Source organism: Euwallacea fornicatus, chromosome 1, assembly GCF_040115645.1.
Source record: "Euwallacea fornicatus isolate EFF26 chromosome 1, ASM4011564v1, whole genome shotgun sequence".
NCBI lineage: Eukaryota > Metazoa > Arthropoda > Insecta > Coleoptera > Curculionidae > Euwallacea > Euwallacea fornicatus.
The window spans coordinates 5,667,693-5,692,825 of record NC_089541.1 but is presented as its reverse complement, the minus strand read 5'-3'; the positions used below and the strand labels follow the sequence as shown (position 1 = coordinate 5,692,825).

At 34.5% G+C, this 25,133-nt stretch overlaps 1 protein-coding gene across 2 annotated transcripts in view; it reads left to right on the top strand.

Moving 5' to 3' along the window:
• The window catches only part of Octbeta2R (Octopamine beta2 receptor), a 109,777-nt gene that overhangs the window by 66,055 nt on the left and 18,589 nt on the right, over window positions 1-25,133 (top strand). For both annotated transcript variants that reach the window (XM_066285859.1, XM_066285870.1), the window contains one exon: window positions 1,329-1,379. The gene's annotated coding sequence lies outside the window, so the exon portion shown is untranslated. The remainder of the gene's footprint in view (window positions 1-1,328; window positions 1,380-25,133) is intronic.

Sequence of the window (25,133 nt, the reverse complement as noted above, 5' to 3'; positions counted from 1 at the left end):
AACGAAAAGTTGAGGAACTTCAGTTGTGAGTTCGTATAGAATTATAATTAACTTATGCTTCTTCCATTGAAAATTTACTTCAAACTATAAAAAATGTGGAAAATCCACATATTTATTTAGAACTAATTTTTGTTAGGTAGAAATAAATTTTTCATAAATATAATTAATTAAAACTTATAACGACATAAAGACTCCAGAGTTAACTGACTATCTAACTGATTGCACTATGATAAATTGAATAAATTAAAATTTATCTTTGATACCTCCCAACGGATGAAGTTTCAGGAGGTAAAACTCCCTGAGCACACTAAAAGATATGAATTTGCTTAAAAGATGGCGTCTCCTATGTGCATATGTAGTCGATGTTACAGGTAAATTATCAAATTTAAATTTATGTACAAAAAGCATGTCGAGTTATAAATTGTTTCTTTTTAATGCTGATCGCACGACTTGAATGTAGCATCAGTTTTTGTATGGAATCTCGCCTTGTTGGCACACAAAATACAAGGCAGAAATAAAAGGAAAAGTTTCCCTAGGGGACCATCACAGGTGTTTCACTTAAAAGACGGCAAGTTTTAACGTTTAATGCTTAAATGCGGCCAGCGTAGTGAATTTTTTTAGCACATAAATGTTGCAAAGACATCTTGCTTGAGCTCTACTTTATTGATAACTATAGTTTCTAGACATCTACCCACAGTGTTCTATTTATAACCCTCAAGTTTCCGAGCTAATACATATTTTAACGCAGATTTTAACGGTAAATATACCAGAATTTTCCACATCTGCATGCTATTTACAAACAATGCACGTCTACCTTCGCAGGAAGTAGGTTGGAGTCTGATAATAATTTACCCGGTACGTTCATGGAAAATGTGACCTCCTTTACACAATTCGTCGCACTGAAACTGGAATTTTTTACTCGATTAATCCACCTTCAAAACACAAAAAAAACACAATAGAAATAAGCCCTACTGCAATTAAAATTAACGCTCTCATTTGGTCACTACACGGCTATACAGGCCCTTGGTCATCGAGCGACGTTCCGGGCGGGTGGAATTTAAAATCCCTTTGAACTTTGCGAGATCGCCTAATGGAAAATGGAAATGAGAGTTGCTTTGGATGACTATAAATTTATGGAATATTGTGATTCGTAGAGATCATAAAGCAAATTGGGCAATGTCTTTTAGAGCGTTTTCTGTGATGGGTAAATCATGAGTGGATTCGAATGCTGGACACGTAGTCCACGCCTTCTCCTTTTTGTTGGCTCTCTGATGCCTGCATTGCAATATTTATAATTATTGGTCTTCATGTAGTCATTTTTGTTTCAGAAAACGGTTTGAGGTGTTTTGTGGAAGCTGCGAAGATGAAGAAAATAAAAGGTGAGTTATATTAAGAGAGTTAAACACATTAAATTTGTGGTCAGATTAAGGGTTTGTTACTCTGATTGGTGGTATGATTTAGAAAATAGGTTTCCAGAAAGGCTAAAAAAGTAGACATTCACTATTTTCTAAGTAGGTTCCTTTAGGCCCTTTACGTAACTTGATAATTTTTGTATAAACGCTTTCTTAAATTAACCAGACGTAAATTTGAAATTGAATTCGGACTGAAGTATAATCGGATGAAAACAAGGGCAAAACAGATCCCATGTTCGATGTGGGAATACAGAGGCAAAAATGTTTAATTTTTGTGCCAACTCACCTCTCATTTCCTCTTCTTTTTCTTTAATTCATTATGAAAATAAAAAACAATTTACATATTTTAAAATTGACATGAAAACACGAAATGGGAATAAAATCGAAATCAAAACATTAGATAAAGTTGAGAAAACGTGCCTGTTTTGGCAGTTTCATTTGCATTCAAATTCAAAGAGTTTCCCCCGTCAATGTTTCATATCAACTGAAAAAAAATGCAGTTTTACCGCTTCCAGTTTCAGTGTTTAATGCAAAATAACGTGGCTTCAAGGAAATTAATAATTCAAAGAAAAAGTGGGATATTATAAATCAAGAGACTGAAGTAAGGTTTTTTAATCCTGCGGCGAGGTTTGCTTATCCCTAGGGGACTAAAAACGTTTTAGTCTAGAGCTTTACATACAAGCCATTTTTGGCATCTCGAAATGTAGCTATTTTTATAATTTCTGTATAAAATAATATTGCTCGATACTCCTGCGTATCCACCATAGCACTTTTATAGAAAAAGTAAGAATGAATAATTGAGAAATCGCATATGTAACAAATTAATTAAGCAAATAAATGAAAGTTTCGTAGAAAGCCTATTCCTGGCGTATTGTTTTGAAAAATTGATGCCACCGGATACGTCAACCCTTTGGGCCCCCTAATTTATACTGAGGGCTTCCTTTGTTATTAAGAACATTGCAAAAAATATTTTGCATTTTTAAAAAGGAAAATGTGGGTTGAAGGCCGAAAGGTTTATTGCATTGAATGCACATATCAAAAAATTAAACTCCTATGGGATGATCCTGCCGATTGCTATCTATTAGTGAAGGTAAATGGTAATAATGGTTCATTTCCATTTTTGCATATTTTCGATAAATATTTTGTTTTTATTGTCGATTGATGTCAGTCTTCACGTCTCTACTATAATAATTATTATGAAAAATACTAAGATTAATGTGAATCGTTCATTTTTATGCTAAAAACTTTAGAGTAGAAAATTATATTCAAAGAAAAACTTCAAGATTCGCCCTCGGTGGTATTTTCTATAAATTGAGAAACGATATAATTATCCGGACAAAAGTTTATAATTTCAATGCAAGGGAATAAAGTATCAAATATCTTAAAACATTTATAGAAATTTTATGAGAAAAGGAAATCCTATAAGGTACAGGAAATAACTTTCCACAGTCTCAGTTGCACTAAAATTTCACAATTTCTACCCTAAAATATTTTCTATAAACTAAAAAAAAAATCTAATTCTACGGGAAAATAATCTTAAAAATGCATTAACAATTGATACTGTGCAGTCATTACTATGCAGTATGCTGTATTGTTTTGGCAAAGATCCTAGTATGAGATGGGTAATATATTTAGTACTTTCATTTAGGGCCTTATTCAACAAAGCGAAAAAGTCGATGTAGGTAAGTACTGCAATGGTTTAAAAAGGTTTCGCTCTTCTGCTTCATTAAAGTATAGGTAAGAGTATTAATAAAGGTCAGTGAGTTAAAAGCATCGTTAACTCTCGCTGAATTTACGACTTAAAAGGTGATTACAAAAAGTTTAATAAATCTGTACTTGCTCGACTGCACCGCGTTTCAACTTAGCACAATTTGTTATGGGATTTTATTGAGACCGTAAAGCTGGAAAATAAAAAGCTATTTTACGAGCCCGGGGCAATTTAAAAGAATACATCATGGGTATTTTGCCAGATTTTGTGGCTATATCAATGCCGTGGTTAGATGAGGAGTTTCTAAGAAATATTTGGCAGGATAGTCACTTGCAATACAATACAAGGTGTCCTGCAATGTTTTCAAAAGCAAATTAACGAGTGAGGAGGTTGTTCAGTGACGGAGATATTGGTATTCAGGACCAACAATTAGCGATAGCAAAACAAGTACCCATTAAAAAAAAATCAACATAATCACTGGATAAATCATTGGAGTAAAAGTTAAAAGTACTTCATGATGTTTTTTCGTACCTGTCGCCGTTTCGCCGTAAAGTTAATTTTTGTCATTTATTGCCCTTGAGCTGGTTACATTTTGGCTGTGAAAATCGATCATAGATTTCTCACAAATATCATAAAAATCATAGGTATCATGGAAACTTGGCATGAAATAATACTTTGAAAATTTGAACTCTAAGGAAGTAAGTTCTTTTGAAGACACCTCATAACTGAGATGCGACAGGAACTAGATTAGGTCTATGCATATAAGGCCAGCCCACCTTAGATTGTCCTTTCGAATCATTCCTGAAATCCTAGTTATAAAACGTGAACCCTCTAGATGCAAAGTGATTCACAATTCAGTATAAAGGATTAGGAACGTATTTTTTTATGTCAAAATAAGACTTTTTTCCTACAAATATGGATCTTCCAGCATTTAATTTTTGATACACAGGATGTTAAAGTATCGTCTTCATGAAAATTCATTGTTGATTATGGCTGCATGGTTTGACAATTACGCGTTTCCTGCTGAATTTTTTGACAATTTAGTTTAGCTGATAGTACGTTTCATCTAATTTTTGTTTCGATGAATGTACAATTTGAAGCCTTCCAAGAACCGTGCTGGCACACTGTAAGAAGTTTTAATAAAGCTGGTTTTTTATTTTGATTTTCTTTGGTCATAATCTATTTTCTGCTTGTATTGTTCCTAGGAGTCTTGGATTTCGACAAATTCGACAGTAAACGCGTAGGATTTTCAAATTACGCAGTCAAAGCTTATTATGAATTTTGATAATGACAAAACTTTAACACTCTGTATATCAAATATTAAGCATTTGCGGAGTGACGTTAAAAAAAAGTCTATTTTAGTTTTTATTTAAAGTCTCGAAAATAAGTCCCTAAATTCTTTGTACAGAATTTGGAATCCCCTTGTATAATAGAGTCGATAGCCGAAAAATGACCTTTGAAATTTTACCTTACGAACATATTGTTTTTGATTACAAAATATTTTTAATATATTTTATGCACTGTTAAATTACGTTTAAAGCAATGGTTTAAACAGGTTGTGTGTACAACATGGTTTAAATCCTTAGATCTTATTTAAAACAACTCGTTAAAAACACATAGGTTTCAACACAACCTTGCACCACAATATGCGGTATTATGCCTAGTAATTTAATGTTCATACGTGACGTATTCAATGCAACTAGAGCTTGTCCCTTTACACAACAAACAATATTGCAGCTATTGTTCCTGCCAAATGCGCATGAAATTTGCTTCAAAATAATAGTTTGGTAGTTGATTTACAGGTGGGCGAGTTCATTACAAAATCGAGTTGATTGAAAATTATTAGGGTATTTGATTAACCCTTTCGAGATTGAATATCGGGAATGCAAAGTATTAACTCGGTTGTGAAAACTCTGCCAAAAATTCAAAAACATTTGATGTTGGTTTTCACATGACATAAAGTTTCCAAGCTCTTTTTGGCAAATGAGATACTCATGCATGGCGGCGAAATTAGAGCATGTGACGTCACCATGGCACTTACGTTTTGCAATAATAGCACCAGTGACGTGATAGGGACACTAATTCATGGCAGTCTTCTGGCTAAAAAATTGCCTTGCTTTTAGTGAAATGTCGGCAATTGCTTGCTACATGTAGTTCTTGTCTAGATGATTAGTCGAAACTGTCAACCACGCAGAGACTATTGTATATTTCTGCATAAGAGCGCGATTAGAACCACGGCAATGGCGCCAAATGGAATGTGTTGTCAACTTCCCGTCCCTCTCATTTTCCACCCCCTTTCCATGTGGAATAGTTCTATAACTCTGAGCGCGCGGCACTGTGGAGTGTGTGATTAAAAAACCTGGCTTTATGTTAACATATCAGTCCTCTGTGTAATGGATTATGGTAATAGAAAACTGTTAGAGAAGGGTTGATAAGTAAAAACGAACCTGGTGTAAGTTCAAGGTCAAATTGAAACAATGAAATTAGAACAGAAAAAAAAAGTTATTTTCCCCTTGTTTCTTTTCTCATTATTATAATATTTTCATTAAACCAAATAGAAAAACGAAAGAGTACCAAAACTTCGGAAAATTTGGTACTGTGTTTCAAACTATTTCTTCTTTTTTTTGCTCAGGATAAAGGGCAATTTACAATTGATATTATATCTTAGGTAAACACAGAAAAGGAAAAAATGCAAAAAATATTGGTATGAAACTAAAAGTTAGATTCCTTGATTTTATCTTCCCTCACCCTATTATGTTCATTTGTTATTCACAGACAAAAACGAAATAGAAACAAATTCGATCTAAAATTTAATGGAAACTTAATGAAATTTTATAATAATTAACGCGAAAGTAAGATATAGAATTCCAGGGGTCCTTGGTTGTTTCCTTCTATTTTCGTCAGTTTTTCGTCATTACAATTTAAAGATAGTGCTATTTATCATGAACACACCTTCATTGAATTAACTGAAAAAATTATATATAGAAAATGGTTGCACGTGGCCATGATCTCAGAAAATATAATAATATTATGGTTACAAGTGTTTCGTTCTATGAGATCATTAGACCAAAATCACGCACACGTACAGCTAAAAACACAATGGTAAGCTTTAGCCAAGGCTGTAAGTGAAATGGGAAATTCCACTCATAAATGATTGAAGTGGGAAAGTCAAAAACTAGCCTAAATTTTGGCTAATGATAACTTCAATATTTCGTTGACCATATCAGATTTTGAGCGGAAGATGTCATGTTACATACATATTTACGTGGAAAAAAGAATCGAACACAAACATTTTGTTCGCTCTTTTGAAAACTGTTAGTGAAATTATTATTTGAATATCCAATAATATGTACGACCTTCCTTTTGACCACATGGCGTTATGTTAGAACTTAAAAGTTGCCATCGGTAAACAAATTTCAAATCCTCAACTGAATTATAACTCAACGCCTCTAAAATAATGCTATTTGAACGTATATTCTATATTCTATAATAGCCAAGATACGACGTCATATTTAAATGAAGAACTTTGCAAAAACGTGTTATATATACAAAAATGAATGGTGCTACTATAAAATTTTTCTGGAAATTCGGATCCGAGAGCGTGTAATCAAATTTCGTCTATATATTAGTTTTGTCAATATTCCATAAATCAATCGAAAGATCCTCATCTTCTACAAGATGTTCAGTAATTAAAAAATATTAAAATAACAGTTTCAATACTTTTTTTTCACTTATGTAAAACCTATCATGTGAGTTATATAAAATGTATAATTGATGGTGTGTCTGAAAATCAAAAAAGGATATATTATAGAGGGTGATCCAAAAAGTCTGATAGATAGAATAATATGTTTAATACTTTTATTAAACGCCAGGGATTAAATGCTCGACAAAGACACTCACTATTAATAAATTGAAAGGCGAAGAGAGAATAACGGTTAATAATAATAATGGTTCCATTTCTATGAAACTTTTTGTATCAACCTGCATAGTAGGTCCTTTTTTGTTTGCTAATGCTTTAACGTCAATAAATTACATGTTTGTGCCATCGGTAAAATTAAAATAAAAGAATTAACTGGATATTGCAATTTTTAAATTATTAAGCCCTCTTTTGCATGACTCGCAATCACAATTACTGCACGTTTTAAACTGTAACGTCCGACTTAAAATTTTTCAACAAAAATTTATTTTTTTTAACTCTCGTAAATCCCATAAACAATAAAAAAATCAGCGAGTTTATGTACGCATATTAACAATGCACGCTGTTTCAGGGATTACCAGCTTCGTCATTCCTTCTTAATGTGTACCATTACCATACACACACCAGCCAATGAAAAGGAAGAGAGTATAAGTGTATTTTACTGCTTAGTTCTATTATTTTATGGATTACATCTGAATATCTTTGAGCAATGAAGTCAAAAATTGCTGTTCAAAAGCGGGAAGAAACAAAAGTTGCATTGATTGAGGAATGGGGCAGATTGTCTCAAGCACTACTCGATGGTCCCATTAGAAGTGTGCAAAGACGAATGATGGCAGTTGTAACCGCTCAAGAGGGGAAATACTCACTATTGAATTGAAAGAAAAGCTGCATTAAATGATTAAACATGATTAAAATGTACTATAAAGTTATTCTGGTTAAAATCAGTATATTGTTCGGGTGTCAGATCTTCAAGTTTCTTTCTTCTTCAAGAAGTTTCGCATCGTGCAATTTCTCTAAAACACGACCTAGTTACTTCACTTAGTTTATAGTTTCGTATGAAGATTTTCTTCCTTATCATTATTAAACTCCCCATCCGGGTGAGTTTAATAATATAGCAATCTAGTTAAATTACACTAATAAGCTATTTGTTTTTAACTTAATTTGCTACGGTTAGAATTACTATGAATGCATCCTATGATAATCATTTTGCTTCTCTTGTGTATACACTGGTCAAAACAATTACGGGATATTCCAAAATATATAGTCTTAAAGGTTTTTTGTGCCACATGAAACGTATCAAAACACATAAGATTTGTAGTTTGAAGTTTTTTATTGCTAAAATAAAGCAACGCTTGTTGTTCAAACTTGATTTGACCAGTTGTGATAGTCCTGTTTAAAACTGTGTAAGTTTTTAAATTGAAAGGCGATAGTTATCTAATATAATTTGAATTCGTGATTTGTTAATTTAGTACAAAAATGAATTTTTAATAATTATTATGAGCTCCTCTTGCTGCTGAAAAGACTTGGTATTGTGACCACAATGATTCAATTAAATTATCAAAGAAGTCTTGGAAAATTTCATTCCATTCTTCAATTAGTGCATTTCGAAGATCTGAAATACTTCGAGGTGGTAAATTTTTGCAACGCATCTTCCTAAAGTATCCCAGACGTGTTCAATTGGATTTCCATCTGGAGAATTGCCAGACGATGTCATTCTCTCAATATTCATTTCATCCAGCCAGTTGTTCATGATGTTAGCGCGATGTGGACGAGCATTGTCGTCTATAAATATGAGTTGATTACCTATTGCTCCAGCATATGGCGTTACAATAAGTTGAAGAATTTCATTAAGATACCTGTTGGCGTTTAAGAGACCATTGTCAATAAAATAAAGATATGTATGCTCGCCAATACTAATACTAACCTTTACCATGGTATCGCCTCCTTCAAAGTATTTTTTTTTCTGATAAACTGATGATTGTTCCTTGTGCCGCGTTCATGCTAAATCAGAACAAGTCGATTATCAGGTTCTAAAGTGAACCTAAATTCGTCGCTGAAGAGTATCTGACCCCAGTCATTACAAGTCCAATTTCTATGAAGTTCAGCTCATGCTCCTCTTGCTCTTTTGTGTTCCACAGTGAGTGGAATACACACTATTGGTTTTCGCGGATAAAATCCGACATTGTGAGGTCTATTTCTTATGGTTTGAGTACATACAAGCCTGCTGGTACCACGAGCAAAGTCGCTTCTAAGAAAGGTCGCATTGACATTGCGATTTCTTCTCGTGAGCAAATGGAGAAATCGATCTTCTCTGGACGTTGTTGTTGATGGTCGATTTTCTCCTGGTTTTCTAACATTTCATGTTTCAAGAAATCGATTTCACAATCTTGAAACTACATTTTGGCTGACATTAAACACTTGGGCAACATGCGTCTGCGTTCGCCTAGCTTCGAGTTGCCCTACGGGTCTCCATGTCTCACTTCCTTTCAATTAATGTTGTTCGTTCATTGTAGGAATGATGAAATAAAAAAATTGCACACCTCTTATTCCCGAATACCAAAAAATTTGACTGATGCTTAAGTAGCGCTTAAATGCCCTTTAATATTCTTTGTGAGAGTTTAAGTTAAAACATGGAAAATCGACAGAAACCTACTTAAAGGAAATAGGCGGGTAAAATTGAATAAAAGAAATTATATTCATAAATAACATAATATCCCCTAATTGTTTTGAATATTGTATTTTGGCACCATTTTAATGCTCACTGAGATATGAAGAAATTATCGGAAAAATATTAATATTATGTATACTCTAGAGAAAATAATTTCATTTTATGGCGGAGTGTGTATAGACATCCATGGCTTGAAGGACAAAAAATGTGTAGACAAAACAGCATGTATATTGCAATAGGCTCACAATAGTTCTTGGAAGCTTGCATCAAATGCTTCGAGAAACCAACTTCTGCTCTCAAGAACCCAAATTAAACCAGAATCTATAATTTTAATAGCAGACGGTTACACAACTAAACGAAATTCTGACGTAAAATACTTGGGAATATCAATCGATAAAAAACTGAAAATCACTAAGCAAGTTGGAAACATGAGAACACAAATTATTAAAGAGACAAAACATTTTCTACTGCTGACGCTTAGACGATAAAGAGATCAGTACACAAGTTGCACCCAAAAATATGCAAGTCCATCTGCGGACCATTGTTAGACTACGGACACATACTGCGGACAAATGCCACGGAAAAGACTCAACAATGCATACAAATAATAAATCAAATTTTATTAAGATTCGTTACAAAGATAAGGCACTCCGACAAGTCGCTATACAATCCATCCATTCAATTACGACACAAACGCACACACATGACAAGAATAACTGGAATATTGCAAAAAATTCAGACAAGATGGAAAGACAGTTGTTGCAACTGGACCATCCTGAACCCTCTTTGTCTTATGAGACAAACAACACAATGTCATTTGTTCTTTCCTATAACCGTTCTGTTGGAACATTTCCAGAAATATATTTTCTTCTTTTTGTTTCTTTACATTTTATTAATGATTATATTTATGTATATTTAAGAATTTTACAAACCAATTACCATATGAACGCACACACATGACAAAAATAACAAAACCACTACCACTGTAGAAAAGGTGAAAGAACAATCATTACGACTCGACAATGCTGAAGCCACTTTGCTTAACAAGACAACCCCGCTTCGTTTTTTCGTCGACCAGCCCATGTTGGAATACTTCCAGATGTAGCTTATAAGTTTGGCTTGTAATAATGTTTAGTCACCTAAGGTTAAGGATTTGGTCGATAATCTTTTTCTGGATGCTAAAGTTGCGTCTTCTCCATCCCCTGTGTGGGCGGAGCGGGGGTTAACTTTTTAATTTTAAATCGCAACCGTTCTTTTTTGCAGATTCGAGTAATACGCCTGAAAATAAGAAAAATTTGTCTGAAACATTTTATTTGATTCATGTTGGAAAACATTATAATTAACGAAATTCAATTGAATTTGTCTTTTGCTTATTATTTATCGAAAAGTTTGATGATACCTGCTTTAGAAGGAACGAAAACATAAATTTTTGAATAGATTTTATTCAAAGTAAACGCTCAAAATGGTGTCTCTGAACTTCAATACACTAAAGCCGTGGTTGAAAGGACTCTTCGCATCTGCCAAAGGCGTCTTCCGGAATATTGGCACAAACGTTTATAATTCGCCGCAACATATCCTCGTATGTCGTTGGTATTTCTTTATATAAAGCTGACCTTTGAGATATCTCCACAAAAAGAAATCAGGCGAAGTAAGGTCTGGAGATCTAACGGGCCAATTCACTGAACCAGATCTGCAGATCTATTGACCGTTAAAATTGCGATTAAAAATTTCCCGTTCCATATCAGTAGAGTGGGCTATGTGAAACTGCATGTTCTGAGGCACTTCTAACTTTAAGACCTGGAGCAGTATGGACAGTTCGTTTTCTAAAATACTTCGGTGCAGTTCACCATTACCACCAACATTCAAGTTGCTTTCAAGTATGTGGGGGTCGATAACTTTACTTCCAAAGATTCCACACCATATATAGAGACTCCAAGGATGCTGGTGCTCAACTTATCGAAGTCAATGCGAATTTTCAACACCCCAGTAAAGCATGTTGTGCCTATTAACTGTACTATTATTGGTAAATGACGTCTTGTCACAGAATAATACACAACGGAAAAAGTAGGTATTTCGTTCTATCTGCCTAGATGCTCATTCACAAAAGTCTAAACGATTTTGAAGATCTACGGTATGGAGCTCTTGGTGTAGAGATATGATAAGGATGAAACTTGGACATTCTCAGCATTCTCCAGAAACTCGTATGAGAAATTTTTGATAATTCTGATATTTTTTTTGATCGCACATGGCAATAAAAAACTTTAGCGTCAAAAACTGCAATTTGATAGTTTTTCTTATACACGACAGTTGGACGAGTTTTTTTATGATTTACTTACTACCTACTACCGATTTACTGACTTACTACTACTAGTGTCTTCACTATTTTCTTTTAATCATAAGTTAGAAAAAAGTCCGTGATCGTAGTCTTTCAAGAAAACACTAAGCGTAGAGATCGACATCACCTAAAGGCCCACCAGCTTCCCCATACACGAAAACCATTTCGATTTTCACTTCTGCGGTCCATCGCGGAGCAGTATTAAAAACAGAAGGTTTAAAACTAGATGTTTTATTTGTTTCTGTTATTTCTTCTATTTATCACATATTATTATAAAAACAACTTTTTGTCCCACAGAATTTTTTTTTTAACGGAGGTTGGCATTTAAAATAAGGTTTGAATTTTGTTTATTAGCGGTTTCTAGCATGAATCGAGAAAAACATTTTGCACAAACTTTTCTTATTTCTAGTTGTATTCTATGAATCTGTAAAAAAATTGGGGGGCCATGTGAAACTAAAAAGTTAATCCCCACTCCGCCCGTACGAGGAATAGAGGGGCATCAACTTTAGAGGGGCACCAATACATTTTCCCCTATACAATACCTACCATCCGATATATTTCCATATTCCAGGTTAACTGTTTACAGGGTGAGTTGGAATGATCGTGCCAAACTTCAGGAGCGTGTTGTACATGAAAAACAAATGTAAAAAACCTCAAATGTTATCCGATTTTCGTTTGTTTACAAGTTATAGCGTAAATAAAATAAAAACATAAAATTTAAAAAATTTATAAATTTCATAAGAAATTCCATAAATTAACGTTTGGATATCATAGTAAATGTTCAAAAATATTGCCATTAACTTCTAAACATTTTCGGCTTCGTCTATGAAGAGCATTCGTTACGTTCCTGATTGTTTCATGTCTTTCTTTAATAGCAGCTGCAGCATTTCTAATGCGTTGAATTAGTGCATCTTGAGTGTCCACTTTTACTCTGTACACTCCAGTTTTAAACCAACCCCACAAACAATAGTCTAGTGGTGTGAGGTCTGGAGATTTAGGAGGCCAACTAATAGGGTCATCACGACCAATCCAACGTCCAGGAAACGTTTCGTCTAAATGTTGCTTAACCTGTCGAGCAGAATGTGCGAGAGCGTTTATGGTAAATAGAATCCTAGTTAAAAAAATTTATTTACGCTATAACTTGTAAACAAACGAAAATCGGATAACAACATTTGAGTTTTTTTACATTTATTTTTCATGTACAACACGCTCCTGAAGTTTGGCACGATCTTTCCGACTCACCCTGTATAAGAATTTCATTAAATATAGGCTCAACAATACTCCAAACATACAAACAAAAAATTCTCGAGCCCCTCATGTTTCCGAAGATCTCGGTCAATAATTTGATATTTCACGGCTTTAAATTTCTTTTTACATTGAAAAGGAATTGTTAAATATTTGAAGATATTTGCGTCTCGCTCGGAAACAGTGGTTCAAATTCTGAGATAATTTGTATTTTAATATATTTTAACGTGGTTGGCTTATAAATTATTCGCTGTCACACAAGCGGACAGTCCAGTCACGCCTCGAGTAACTTTTGCTTTCGGAAAATAGAAATGTTGTTATTTTCTAAAATATCCCACATTATCTTGTCCGCGTCCTCCAATCACTGGCTCGAAATAGTGTGACTGGAGCTAAAATTAAATGACTTGCATCAAAATAAATACATAAAGCGAATAATATTGTTACCAAGAGACGTTAAGTAAAAAGGATGACTTCAAGATCGTTGTTTTGCACGCAGATAGAACGTGATAAATAATTCTTTTTGAGGATATATGTAAGATGCGTGCCTGTTAAGGACGGGGACTAAGACAAAAACTTCACTGCTTGTGCTAGAAACGTCGATGTCTTACCCTTGTCACGGCTTGGAGTTTAATTTTAAAAGCAAAAGGACGTAGGGCATGTGGACTAAATATAATATCATTAAAAATTGAGACCTGTGACAAACACAACTGACAGTCATGAACCTAATTCTGCTTAAAAGTAAACCTTGGGATACCTGACTCTGAGGACGTCTTTAAATTAGCTTTGATGCTTGTAGTTCGCTCTTTTTACCGAATTACAATTTCGGATGACAACCGGAAATTCCAGCAAGTCTCAGGTCGCACTCGGATCCAATTTATTTTTTCAATCAAGATTTGTTACCAAAGTCTGTCTCAGCGTGACCCAGTTGCTGGAAATATGGCCATTCGATTAAGCCCCTAACGGCGAAATGCCCCCAAGTCATGCAATTCTCGAACATAAATCACACTTTTTGTCCACCTTTCAAAAATAAATCATAAAAGTTTTATTTATACGGATTACGCTCTCCAGATTTATCCATTTATGGAGCGATTTTTTCCACGTCATTGGTAAGACGTCTGGATTTGAATGTACTTTTCCAGAATGAGATGCGTACTCAGGTCTTTATTTAAATGGGAATTATTTGAACAAAAAATTTGACTCTCATCCAAACTGAAATCGCAACTTTATACGCAGCTTTGAACATGAATGACCAATTCATGCGAATTCCCTCTCAAAATTCACCACCTGTCACTGCTTCCTTTCAGGGACTTAAAATGTTATTTCAAAAGTTGTGTTTAGAATTAATCTCAATTAATTGAAATTGTCTTGTCTTATTCGAATTAGCTCACGACCGCGAATAAGTAGTGAAACTCTGTGAAATTGGAAAAAATATGTTTTTTGTCTTTCTCTATATTTGCTATTTTATTGGACTCATAATAGCAAAGAGTCACATAAAAGAAAGGTTACTCAAGTGGACGTAACTTATCCAAATGGAAACTTGACTACGGGACGTGAAAAGCGAGTTTGAGTGGCTTGATGTAATCAAAGTGAAATTAACTGTCCAAAAATTTGGTATTCTAATAACCAGTTTTCAAAGCTAACGTTGATACACAAACCTTCATTGGCAGGTGATTATTTTATAGGCAGAAAAGGGACGGGACGCCAGTGGAAAAGCACCGTAAGAGGGATCACATTAATGAGTGTTGACGACAGCATTAACAATTTCCTAAAGAGAGACAATCACCGGCTTTTTGGAAGGAAAGAGATTTCTAAATATGATACAAAAACGGACTTAGCTGTTAAGAGTTTATCATGGTGTTAATGAATAAATTGTTGCAGGAAGAGGGTAAAACCATTGTTCCGTAAAGACTAACTACACAACGTTTTCTATTTAAATTTCTCTTCTTGGCATGTGTTAATGGCGATCGGTCGAGATTCGTTCGTTTTTTCGTGGTCGAGATGCATTAATGCGACTGGAACAGTATTCCAGACCATTCAATTGGACGTCGGCACTTTGTTCAGATTGATAGTTACGCAGATGAACTGAGTTTTGGAAATAAATTCTTCTTGTCTGCTGCGGCGATTTGCGCGATGGTTTGTCATGTGATGAAAGTTTGAAGCTTTGATTTATCGCAAGCAACTTGAGGATTTACCAAGATTTATTAAGTTTAATATTTCAGGCAACGCTCTCAGTAGGGTAAGATGGGGTAAATGTAATTTTGGGGTAAATTTAATATATGCTTTCAAAGCTGATCTCCTTGCCGTCGAGATGTCGCCACGTGCAAGAAATTACGGATGCGAATATTTTCTTTATAGTCACCTTTGTCATTTATCCTTTCTGTTTCAATAGGCGGCACATCAGTAATCTGACCGGTAGTGCGTTTGCACAGTCCAACATGAAGTTTAGTAGGATAAAAATGGTGTTCTTTTGACGGACATTTTGATCGAAAATTCTGTTAAAAGCTTTTGTCGGGGACGAAATATCGCCTTAAATTGGGCATGTTAAATTATCAAATTACAGAACTTGATCGTTATTTTTTTCGTACTTTAATGTGAAATTTCTCGTAGATAGTTCTAACAGCCATTCAACATTCGTTCCAGGTAAAATATTGATTTTTTATCGCAGTCGCCATCGCTAGAAACCGAAAACCAAATTACAATCGTGCAGTTCTTAAGGGTGCCAAGACATTTAATGTGCCCTACTCAACACCCTCCATAAATTAAAAAGAACGCCGCGGGAATATAAAGAAGGTAAAGGACGTTCAACGGCCCTTCCGGTAGATATCGAAACGTCACTAGCAATAGGAATAAAATCTATAGATAGGCGGGAAATTGATTTATCCCAGAAGGAATTAAGCTCACTACACCATTTAGAAATTTTATGACAGGACGGGATTAGTTTCTAGAATTGAAGAAAATACTTCTTCGCAGAGAAAAAGTTATAAAGCTTTGAATATTCCAATCTTGATGAATCAAATCTGTCCGTTCGACTAAATCAAAAGTAGTTGGGTAGAAGGGAAAACAGACTTCTACGGCTGTTAAAGGTTCAAATATTATCCATCTTTTCGTTAAGTCCTCATTGCATATATCAATGTCTAAGAAATACCAACTATCAACTCTAAGAAGCGCAGCAACCAGGAATTCATATATCCAGACAAACTGAAATGTAGAGTGATGATGAATTAATTTTACCTGCACAACCAACAAAAGCAATAGAAACTTTGTCCTTAGATATGATAACGCAAGTTCCTACCAAGGAAAAAATTAGAATGAGGCAGCATTGGTTCCAACTCCGGAAGTTGGAACCAATGCTGAGGTATCACAAAGGCTGCTGAAAAAGGAAAGTGATTGAAAAGACAGAAAAATAAGAGCTGAAAAAAGCATGATGATGAAGAAGCAAATTTTGCGTTCGCTTTGATGACTCACATCTTCGTAAAAGTGGTTTAATTAAAACTAAGAGACGAAGCTTTATTTTCAATCCAACAGTACATAATATAGATATTTACTGTTGCTGAACATGACGTTTCAGATTCTTCCATTAGGGAGTTACAAATCGTTTCATTTTAGTTGAACCTTCTGGCGATCTAGGCCTTTTTTGACATGTCCGTAAAGGAATAAAAAGTTCAGATTGAGCATTAATTTCTCAAAATTCAAACGATCTACCTTCGTATTATAGGTGCTCACCACCACTTAATTTGGGCTGAACCTAACTGAAATTTTAAACATGAAATTTACTTGAAATCAGAAACTCGCTTAATTCTGATCAGCTTAATAGCAAACTAAATAATTATTGTGCCACTTTAATTAATGATATCGTAATTCGATATATGTGTGTAGATGCAATTTAATTTTCCATTCCTCTGATGAGAGTTTTCATGCTCCCGCCTCATACTTTTCTGGAATCACTCCGAAGCTGACAAAAATCTGAAACATGATTCGTGATCAATTTACTATGACTATTTATCAATACTAACCTACCTTTTTTGGTGCCACTTTTATAAGCAAACATGAAGAAAATCGGAACTGATCTGGCAAAGAGGGAACAAATGGGGCGATTAATCGGTAACGGCTATTATGGCGTACCGCGCGTGGTATATTTTTCTTGCATCGAAAACCATTAATTTTATCGAGTGAAACTCATGCGCAAAACGATTCACCACTTTCATTCTATTATCATGAACATCCTTGAGCTTTATCAACTTAGATAAACCCTATGTTTTCTGGGGTTGGTACATTTTTCAACGATTTAAAATGAGAAAGAATAAACCTCAAATTGTAGGTAGATATTGTAAAATATGACTCTTAGGCACGGTCTACACGCTACACCACGCTACAAGTCAGCGAAACACTAGCTTCTAGGAAATAGATACTTGTTCAAAATCTAAGGATATTAAAGTTTTTCATTAAGAATTTTTTCTCTCTCTGTTTTATAATTAACTGTGTGATGTAAGCTATTTGGAAACAGTTCTGTATAGGAAAGTTGCAGTACATGGGAAACAACATTAAGTTTGGTACATAAGATTGTTGTACTACAGTAGTTTTGTTAGGTGCCGATCGATCATTGTTCTTCAATCGTTTTAGTTTCCATTATGTCAAAGATGTCTAAACAACGTTTAAGTGAAAAAGAAATGCTACGAGCTGTAGAAATGCTTGAAGTTAGATTGTTGCGAGTTACTGTTTCCGATGTTATGGGAATAATTCCAGCATTATTTTTCGCCTCTGGACCAGACGTACAAAAAAGACATTTCGGTCAGCCAAAGGTGACCACTCTTCTTATAGACCGTTATGTCCAATTGTGATAGCTGTGACTGCAACCCAGTTAATTAATCATCTACACGGAACTCGTAACGTGGCTGTTTCCAGACGCACCATCCATAGGAGAGGAAGTAATTTAGTCTTCAGAACACCTTGGATATGTCCACCTCTGAACCGTGGGGATCGCGCCATTCCACTAGCATAGACTTACGGACATGTGTTATGGGAATCGAATTAGTGGAAAAGCATGTTGTTTAGTGGTGTTCTATTCGCCCTGTCTTCTGTTTTTTTTTGTATATTTCGAATGGTACTCTGGTATGATAATAGATAAAGATGATGAAGCGTTAGCTTCTAGTATGTTCGTAGAGGAACCCATCTTCGCGACTGATCGAACTCACAAACCGAAAAACAATTTACGATTCTTGGATTATTTTCTTATTTAACGAATGGTAATTTGATACTATCGTGTCTCACTAAAACGTATTTCACAATCGTGGTTTATTGCCCATGTAATCGCTCCTTTAAGTGGGCATTTCATAATTTCCACCAAAATAATTGTTATAAGTAGGTTCAAGGGTCGGTTTGAGGTGAAAAAAATTATTTATTGACAAAATCTAGAATAGCCCTAGATTTTGAGCACATGTATATGTTTAACTTAGTTGTTTGCTAGCCTCTCAGGCTCGAATCCGTCCACACAACACGCTCAACTTGCTTAAAATTTTGTGAAATATTTCATTTGAATCTCGCTAGCTTTTCTGCAAATGCACGTTCTAAAATTAGTTTAATATCCTGGCTTGGAAAACTGTCCTCGTACACACATTACTTTCATTGGGATTGCAAATTTACAACTCAGGAACTTTGTTTATCTTTTCCACAACCCTTGTTTTTCCCACATCAAATTACTGCCACCTCGTTCTTCACCCATTACATCTTCCCTGCATTTTCCAGTGCATTTACATCTCATTGAAATTCTTGTGTCCAAACAGTAGACACTCGAATTTATAGAAAACTATTAGCAATAAATTGTAGTTTATCAGCGTCACTCGACATCCCCCCGTATTTCGAGTGGTCTGAAGCCTGAAATGCAAATGGGGCCCCGCTAGAAAGACAATTTTTAACCCAAAGAACAGCACGTCAAACCTGACATTTCAGTTTGATTTATTGTTCTTTTCATATTGTTCCCCTGTGTACGACTTAAGTCCGGATCCTGGCACAGTTTCCCTTTCGTTATTGGACGGCCACAATGGCACCTCCCTGGTCCTTTGGGCTTTCAACGTTGACCACAATAAGGGTCATTTTATGTGGGCGGATATCTAATGAGGGGTTTTGTCAAATCAAGCGGATCTCGAGGCTATTAGTTTTTAGGTGAAAAGTCATTAAGCCGGTTTCCGGTGCCAGCTAAAGATTTCAATGATACACTGATACTGAAATAATCCGGGTGGTGAAAATGCACTTTGCATCTAAATATACAGAAAACATTGAAAACTTGGCACTGCTCTCGAGGTTGTACCGATTCGTGGAGGTTTGAACTTGGCTCAGTATCGCGTGCTTTATTTGTATAAATAATCGATTTATCGGGTTAATAGTCCTACCTACTGCAATAACAGTTTTCCGAAATTTGAACCAAATTGCAATGCGTTTGCTTCTATAATTAAACTATTTGCACCAAAATGAAAATTGTTTCGTAATAAGGCATGGCTAATGTTCTAGTTTCGGGCAAGGCTGCATAAATAAAGCAGATCCGGAGTACCTTTCACGTGTAGTCGTAATTTTATTGAAAATGCAATAAAGAAAAGGCACTCTATGCTGGACTAAAATAAAGAAAAGAGGCAGGTCCCCTTTGTTCCATTATGCTGAAAGCTATTGTGGTATAAACTAAGGCGAAATAATAAATTGCTTCCATAGAAGTTTTATCTGTATGAATCCGAAGCAGTTTCTTTACTCAGCACTAACTTAATCCGCGACCAATAGAAAAAATCTCATTTTTAGAAAGAGATATTTGATCATGTAAATCTTAAGCTATTAAATCGTTTCTAGGAATTTGGTTTCCTCCAAGAATAATTATCACCTATACAGAATTTCTAATACATTGCCAATCATCTCAAAACTGGACCAATATTCCATTGGAACCAATCTCTCTCCATGCCTACCCTTTTTAAAATCCTCAACAAAAATATTGGTCTCCATTGAACGAAACTATCCCAGAAAATCCAAGCTCATATATCTGGCATTGTGTTTCGATGATGGAGTTGTTACCGTATATGCGTTTGCTATTTTCAATTCGACGGTATCATGGTTTTGTCCACTGGAAATAATAAATTACTTGAATTTGTCCAGGAATGGAGAAATGGATGTTTATAAATTTCTTCTATAATTCGTAATGGAAATTTTTATCGACTTTCCATAATGATGTTATTTATTGATAATTGAATTCAGTAATCGAAACTTGCATGTTTTCAAAAAATTTGAGAATTTTGAAGAGAATAAATAGTGACTTAAAATGATTTTGACTAGAGATATTTGTCACAAACTGCCGAGCATGGAAAATCGTATTAAAAATTGTTAGATTTTTCACCAAAATTTTCAAAAAAGATATAATGTTGGTAAGGTCTTAGAAATACCCATTGAGCATCGCATTCCAAAGGTTCATCTTTCTTAACTTATTTATTCACACTGACGTTAATAGAGATGCAATGCGTCATTCCACGGTGAAACATTTTCTCCTAGACTGTACCCCTCTTTTACCTTCGCACCTTCATTTTAGGATACTTTTAAAATAGTAATACATTTTGATTAAAGTTTAAACGGTTTCTAATTTTTTAAGCACTATTTTAAAGCTCCATTTGCAGTTTTGATTATTTCATAGCTAATTTCAGGTTAGTTGATACATAAGTCCTTATCGCCTGGAATCCACACCTCAGCTGGTTGGATTTATCAAATAGGAGCTTCCGAATCGTAAAGTTCCCCGCGTTCCAACATTGCATTAAGAACTTCAGTAAGCAGCAAATGCTCTAACGACCTAGTTACTTCATTTTTAATAGCACGGATCATATCATCAAATCTCAAAATAACTAAATTGTATAATATAGAGAGGGGGGAATAATATTTTCACTTTAAATTTATACTTTTTTTAATGTTTTTTATAATTTTTATATTTTTTATTATTTTTTGTGTTTTTTCAGTTCTAAATATATTTCCTATACGAGAGACGATTAAATCTTAATCGGTGTTAATTTTAGATGTCTTTGAAATCTACACCCTAGATAATTCTCTTGAGGCCTCGGAGGCAAATTATTGCACATTTTTGCTCCAAAAGACATTGTGATTAAAGAAAAGTGAAGAGCAAATGGTTTAGGAGCCATACATTTATATAGTCATTTCTTTACGAATAGTTTTTGTTGTAATATGCTGACAAAACTTTAAATATTATTCCCAGTCACAAACCCTTTATGTGAATCTAAGTTTTATCAAAACGAAGATTATTATTGTAATCTACTTACCCCCAATAAACTGGGAAAGTTTAGTATCTCTAGCAGTAACTTTTCTTGTTTCTAGACTTAGCTCAATTGTTTGAAGCACTTTCCACTATAAATCTCAGCTTTACCTCGATAATTTTGAGCGAACTTATGTCCAAATAGCTTTACAAAACCCCTTGAAACCACTCAGCATAGTAGGAATATCGAGTTAAAACCGGGAATATCAAGCTTTCATACGAATGATTTTATGAATCATATGTCAGATGTCAACGAGGATATCATAATTAGCTCCCTAAATCATCGGTAATCAGTGATGCCACGGATTGTACTATTGGATGTTTCTAAAAATTTGTCAAATACATCGTGAAGGTCCAAATTTGCTTTTCATAACTGTTACATGTTGATTTTTAATCGAGGGACGTAAAATCTGAACATCTCGGCGGCCATTCCATTGCGCTTCTTTTACCAATCCATCTTCTAGGGAAAATATCATCAAGATACTTTCTCACAACCATACTATAATGTGGTGGTGCACCATCTTGTTGGAACCAATTATTTTTTGTATATAAAAAGTTGTTTACATTAAAGATGATTTGGAATTTTTATATCTTATTGTCATTTTTCCACAGTCTTTCAAAGTTAAATAAGAATAGATTGTCTGTTTAGGGGGCAAAGATTAAAACTTTTAATCTTTTTAGAATATCGACTTTGTTGTTTTATTTTTAAGAAAACTAGGTTTAATTTTAGCTTTGAATATACCGACGTACCCCTTATTGAATTACTTTTATTTGATATACTATAAACGGTACTTTTCCATTTGAAAAAAAAAGTTATTATAGTGGGATCAGCTAGCTAGGGGCAAAAAATTTCAACATCGAAAATAACGCATTAAATGCCTTTTTCGAAATAAAATTATACGTGTTTGAGCATTTTTTTTAATACCGGGTTTATGAAAGTTCGAAACGTGTTGCAGTTTTTTTACAAGCTTTGTATAGGAACACCTTAGGAGTAGTAGCTTCATACACTGTGTACGAAAGCAACCCTAATTACCTTTAAAAATATTACTTTGAATAAAATTTATTCAAAAACACCTTTTAAAAATTTAAATGATTTAAAAAATTTTACTGCTCTTTGATAATCCAAAATGTACAGGGTGATTTTCTTGCGAAACAGCAAACATATAATAGTATCTCCTCATACACTTTCGCATTTACATGCATCTATCGCTATGATTATCATTAGTAATTGAGCTGCTAGTATGTTATTAAAAATACCATATTTTTCATGATGTTTGTTATTAAAATAGGAGCACCAAATATGAACTTTTCCCGATTAGTAGGTACTTTCGATTTTATTTATTAAAAAATGGAAAATTCGTTTATCTCCATAAAAACGTGCACTAATTGAATATTAATCTTTTTATTAGATTATAATCTGAATGCTCATCGAGGTACAAACATTTCGCCTCATTTTGAGTGCGCATCATTTGGACCTTTGTAATTACGTGAGCAAAATCGTAACAAACATAAATTTCAATGTAACGTACAAATTTGCATCACTTTGGTACACATTATCCGGCGTCCTGAACATGAACTTTACCCAAAACCTTCTCGTACATTACGAACTTATCACACATAAAATTCTCCCTTAAAGACTTTTCTGTAAGAGTTATGTAGTCTTTTATCTTAATTGTCCCCGACAAGACACGTGTGATTGAAATACTAATTGGATCTTTTGGTGGTTACGTTCTTGCACTTTCTGACACCACCTGTGATATAATTTAGTTATTTACCTTTGCGGCAAAGCCGAATCGCAATCTCCAAAGCAAGGAAACCCTTCTACCCTACTGTTCTGGGCCAAAATAATCAAAACAAATGTTGCCTGTAAAGAAGCAAATTGGATCCTAAACAAACAATTTTACGACAGGCCAATAAGGCAGCACACCTGGTACCATTTGCCATTACATAAACTGTTGTCAGCAGGGTTTGAGCTACGACATTCTCGTAGTTTTACACTAAAAATAAAATGTCACAAATTATTCTTGTACGGAAACGATTAAAAGTTATGCCAATATCTCAGACCTCATTACTATCACTCAAAGAGATAAATCATATTGAATCAAAAAAGTGGACAATATTGAAACATAAAACATCATCGGATTTCTTCGGAAGCATCGCTCAATATCAGTCTCCCAACGGCACAGGGCCCTGTCATCCACTTTGTCCCCTTTAACAAAAAATATTGGGGTTAAGAAGGGCTCGTTTAGGACTTACGGCAATTGAAAAGGGAAAAAGGAAAACACCTTCCGATTGTCAAGGGAGATTTCTTTCCTAGATTACTTCAGATCCAGTTAAGAGGTATTTCGCTGAAGAACCAATTTCACGGTCACAACCAAAATTCGTGTATAATTTCATCCAATCGAGTTCTATATTTTGTGCCGCCTGAATGTTGAATAAGAGTTAAGTTAACTTTGATATTAAAACCCTGAAAGTGCCATTTTTAAAAGTCTGTTAGGCATTTTGTCCAGCAACAAAATTAACTTCTGAATATCGTCTGCTTCCAGTTGAAATAAAACCTGTTAAAACTCTCTCGAGCCAGCCGAGTGAAAAAGCAAAGATTTATATTCTTTGAATGTCTTATCTGGGAGTTGAAAACGGCCATTATGGCGAAAGCAATACTATTTCTGGCCGTAGGAAAACTACCGCAATGCGCTAATTCGGGTTAACCTGATTCCGGGGCTCTTGTATTTGCATGGAAACCACATCGGGCTACGAAATTCGGTGCTGTATTGCAATTGCATGAATGCAAGTTACTAATTTTACAACTATAGGGAGTAAATGCTGCCATAAAATCTAGAATATTACCGAGATATGCTAATTTAATTTCCTCGTCGAGAGAGAGACTAAGAAGGCCTATGATTTATAAGAAAACCTCCTTTTACAGGAAGCTCTTAAATTTAGAATTTTCCTATAAATCCCACATCTCCACGAAAATCGATTATGTCGTATTAATATTCAGTTTCAAATCCATCCCTATAAGCTTTCAGTTAAAAGAGAGCTTTAGTAAAAATGCACTCATTTGTGGACCTTTTAGCGACTTCTTTCAAGATGCTGGAACTTCAAAAGAGACTATTTAAGGGGTTCTATGTAGATAAATTTCTTTTCCTCCAAGCTGTCTTTTACTCCAAGGATTATTCCCGTTTCAATTTTTATCTCAAATTTTAGCAGCCGTATATGGAGCTTCAAAATGTGATCAGCTAATGACTAGGTAATATTCTTACGTCGGTAGTTGAGCTTTTGCGAAAATTAAGTTTTGAGGGTATTTAAGTATAATACAGTCAGATTGGGAGTTTTAAGGAAAGCTTTCATATGAATGTTATAAGATATTTTTGAACATTTCTAAAAGTTTTCGAAGAGGCCTCAGCAATTAGCATAATGTTAAGTTCTACACAATTCTGACGTGTAGTCTGGAGTCAAAATCATAATGAAGGACTCTCTTTAAAAAATTATTAAGAGTCAGATGCTAGATGTTCTGGTAAAATTTTCAAGCTATTCTATATATTGCAAAATTGAAATACCTATCGTAAAATCAAAAACAAAAACTCTGAGTTAGCCAAACTCTAATTAATATTTGAACAAATATTTTCATGAAATTCAAAATATTCATAATTAAATGTGTGCAGAATCCATAGACTTTCAATGTGAATGGATCGTTCTGATTTTGAAGCCACCATGGCTAATATATTTATTTTATTGCATTCCTGCATCTTCTTCTGCTTCCAAATGATATGAGCGATCA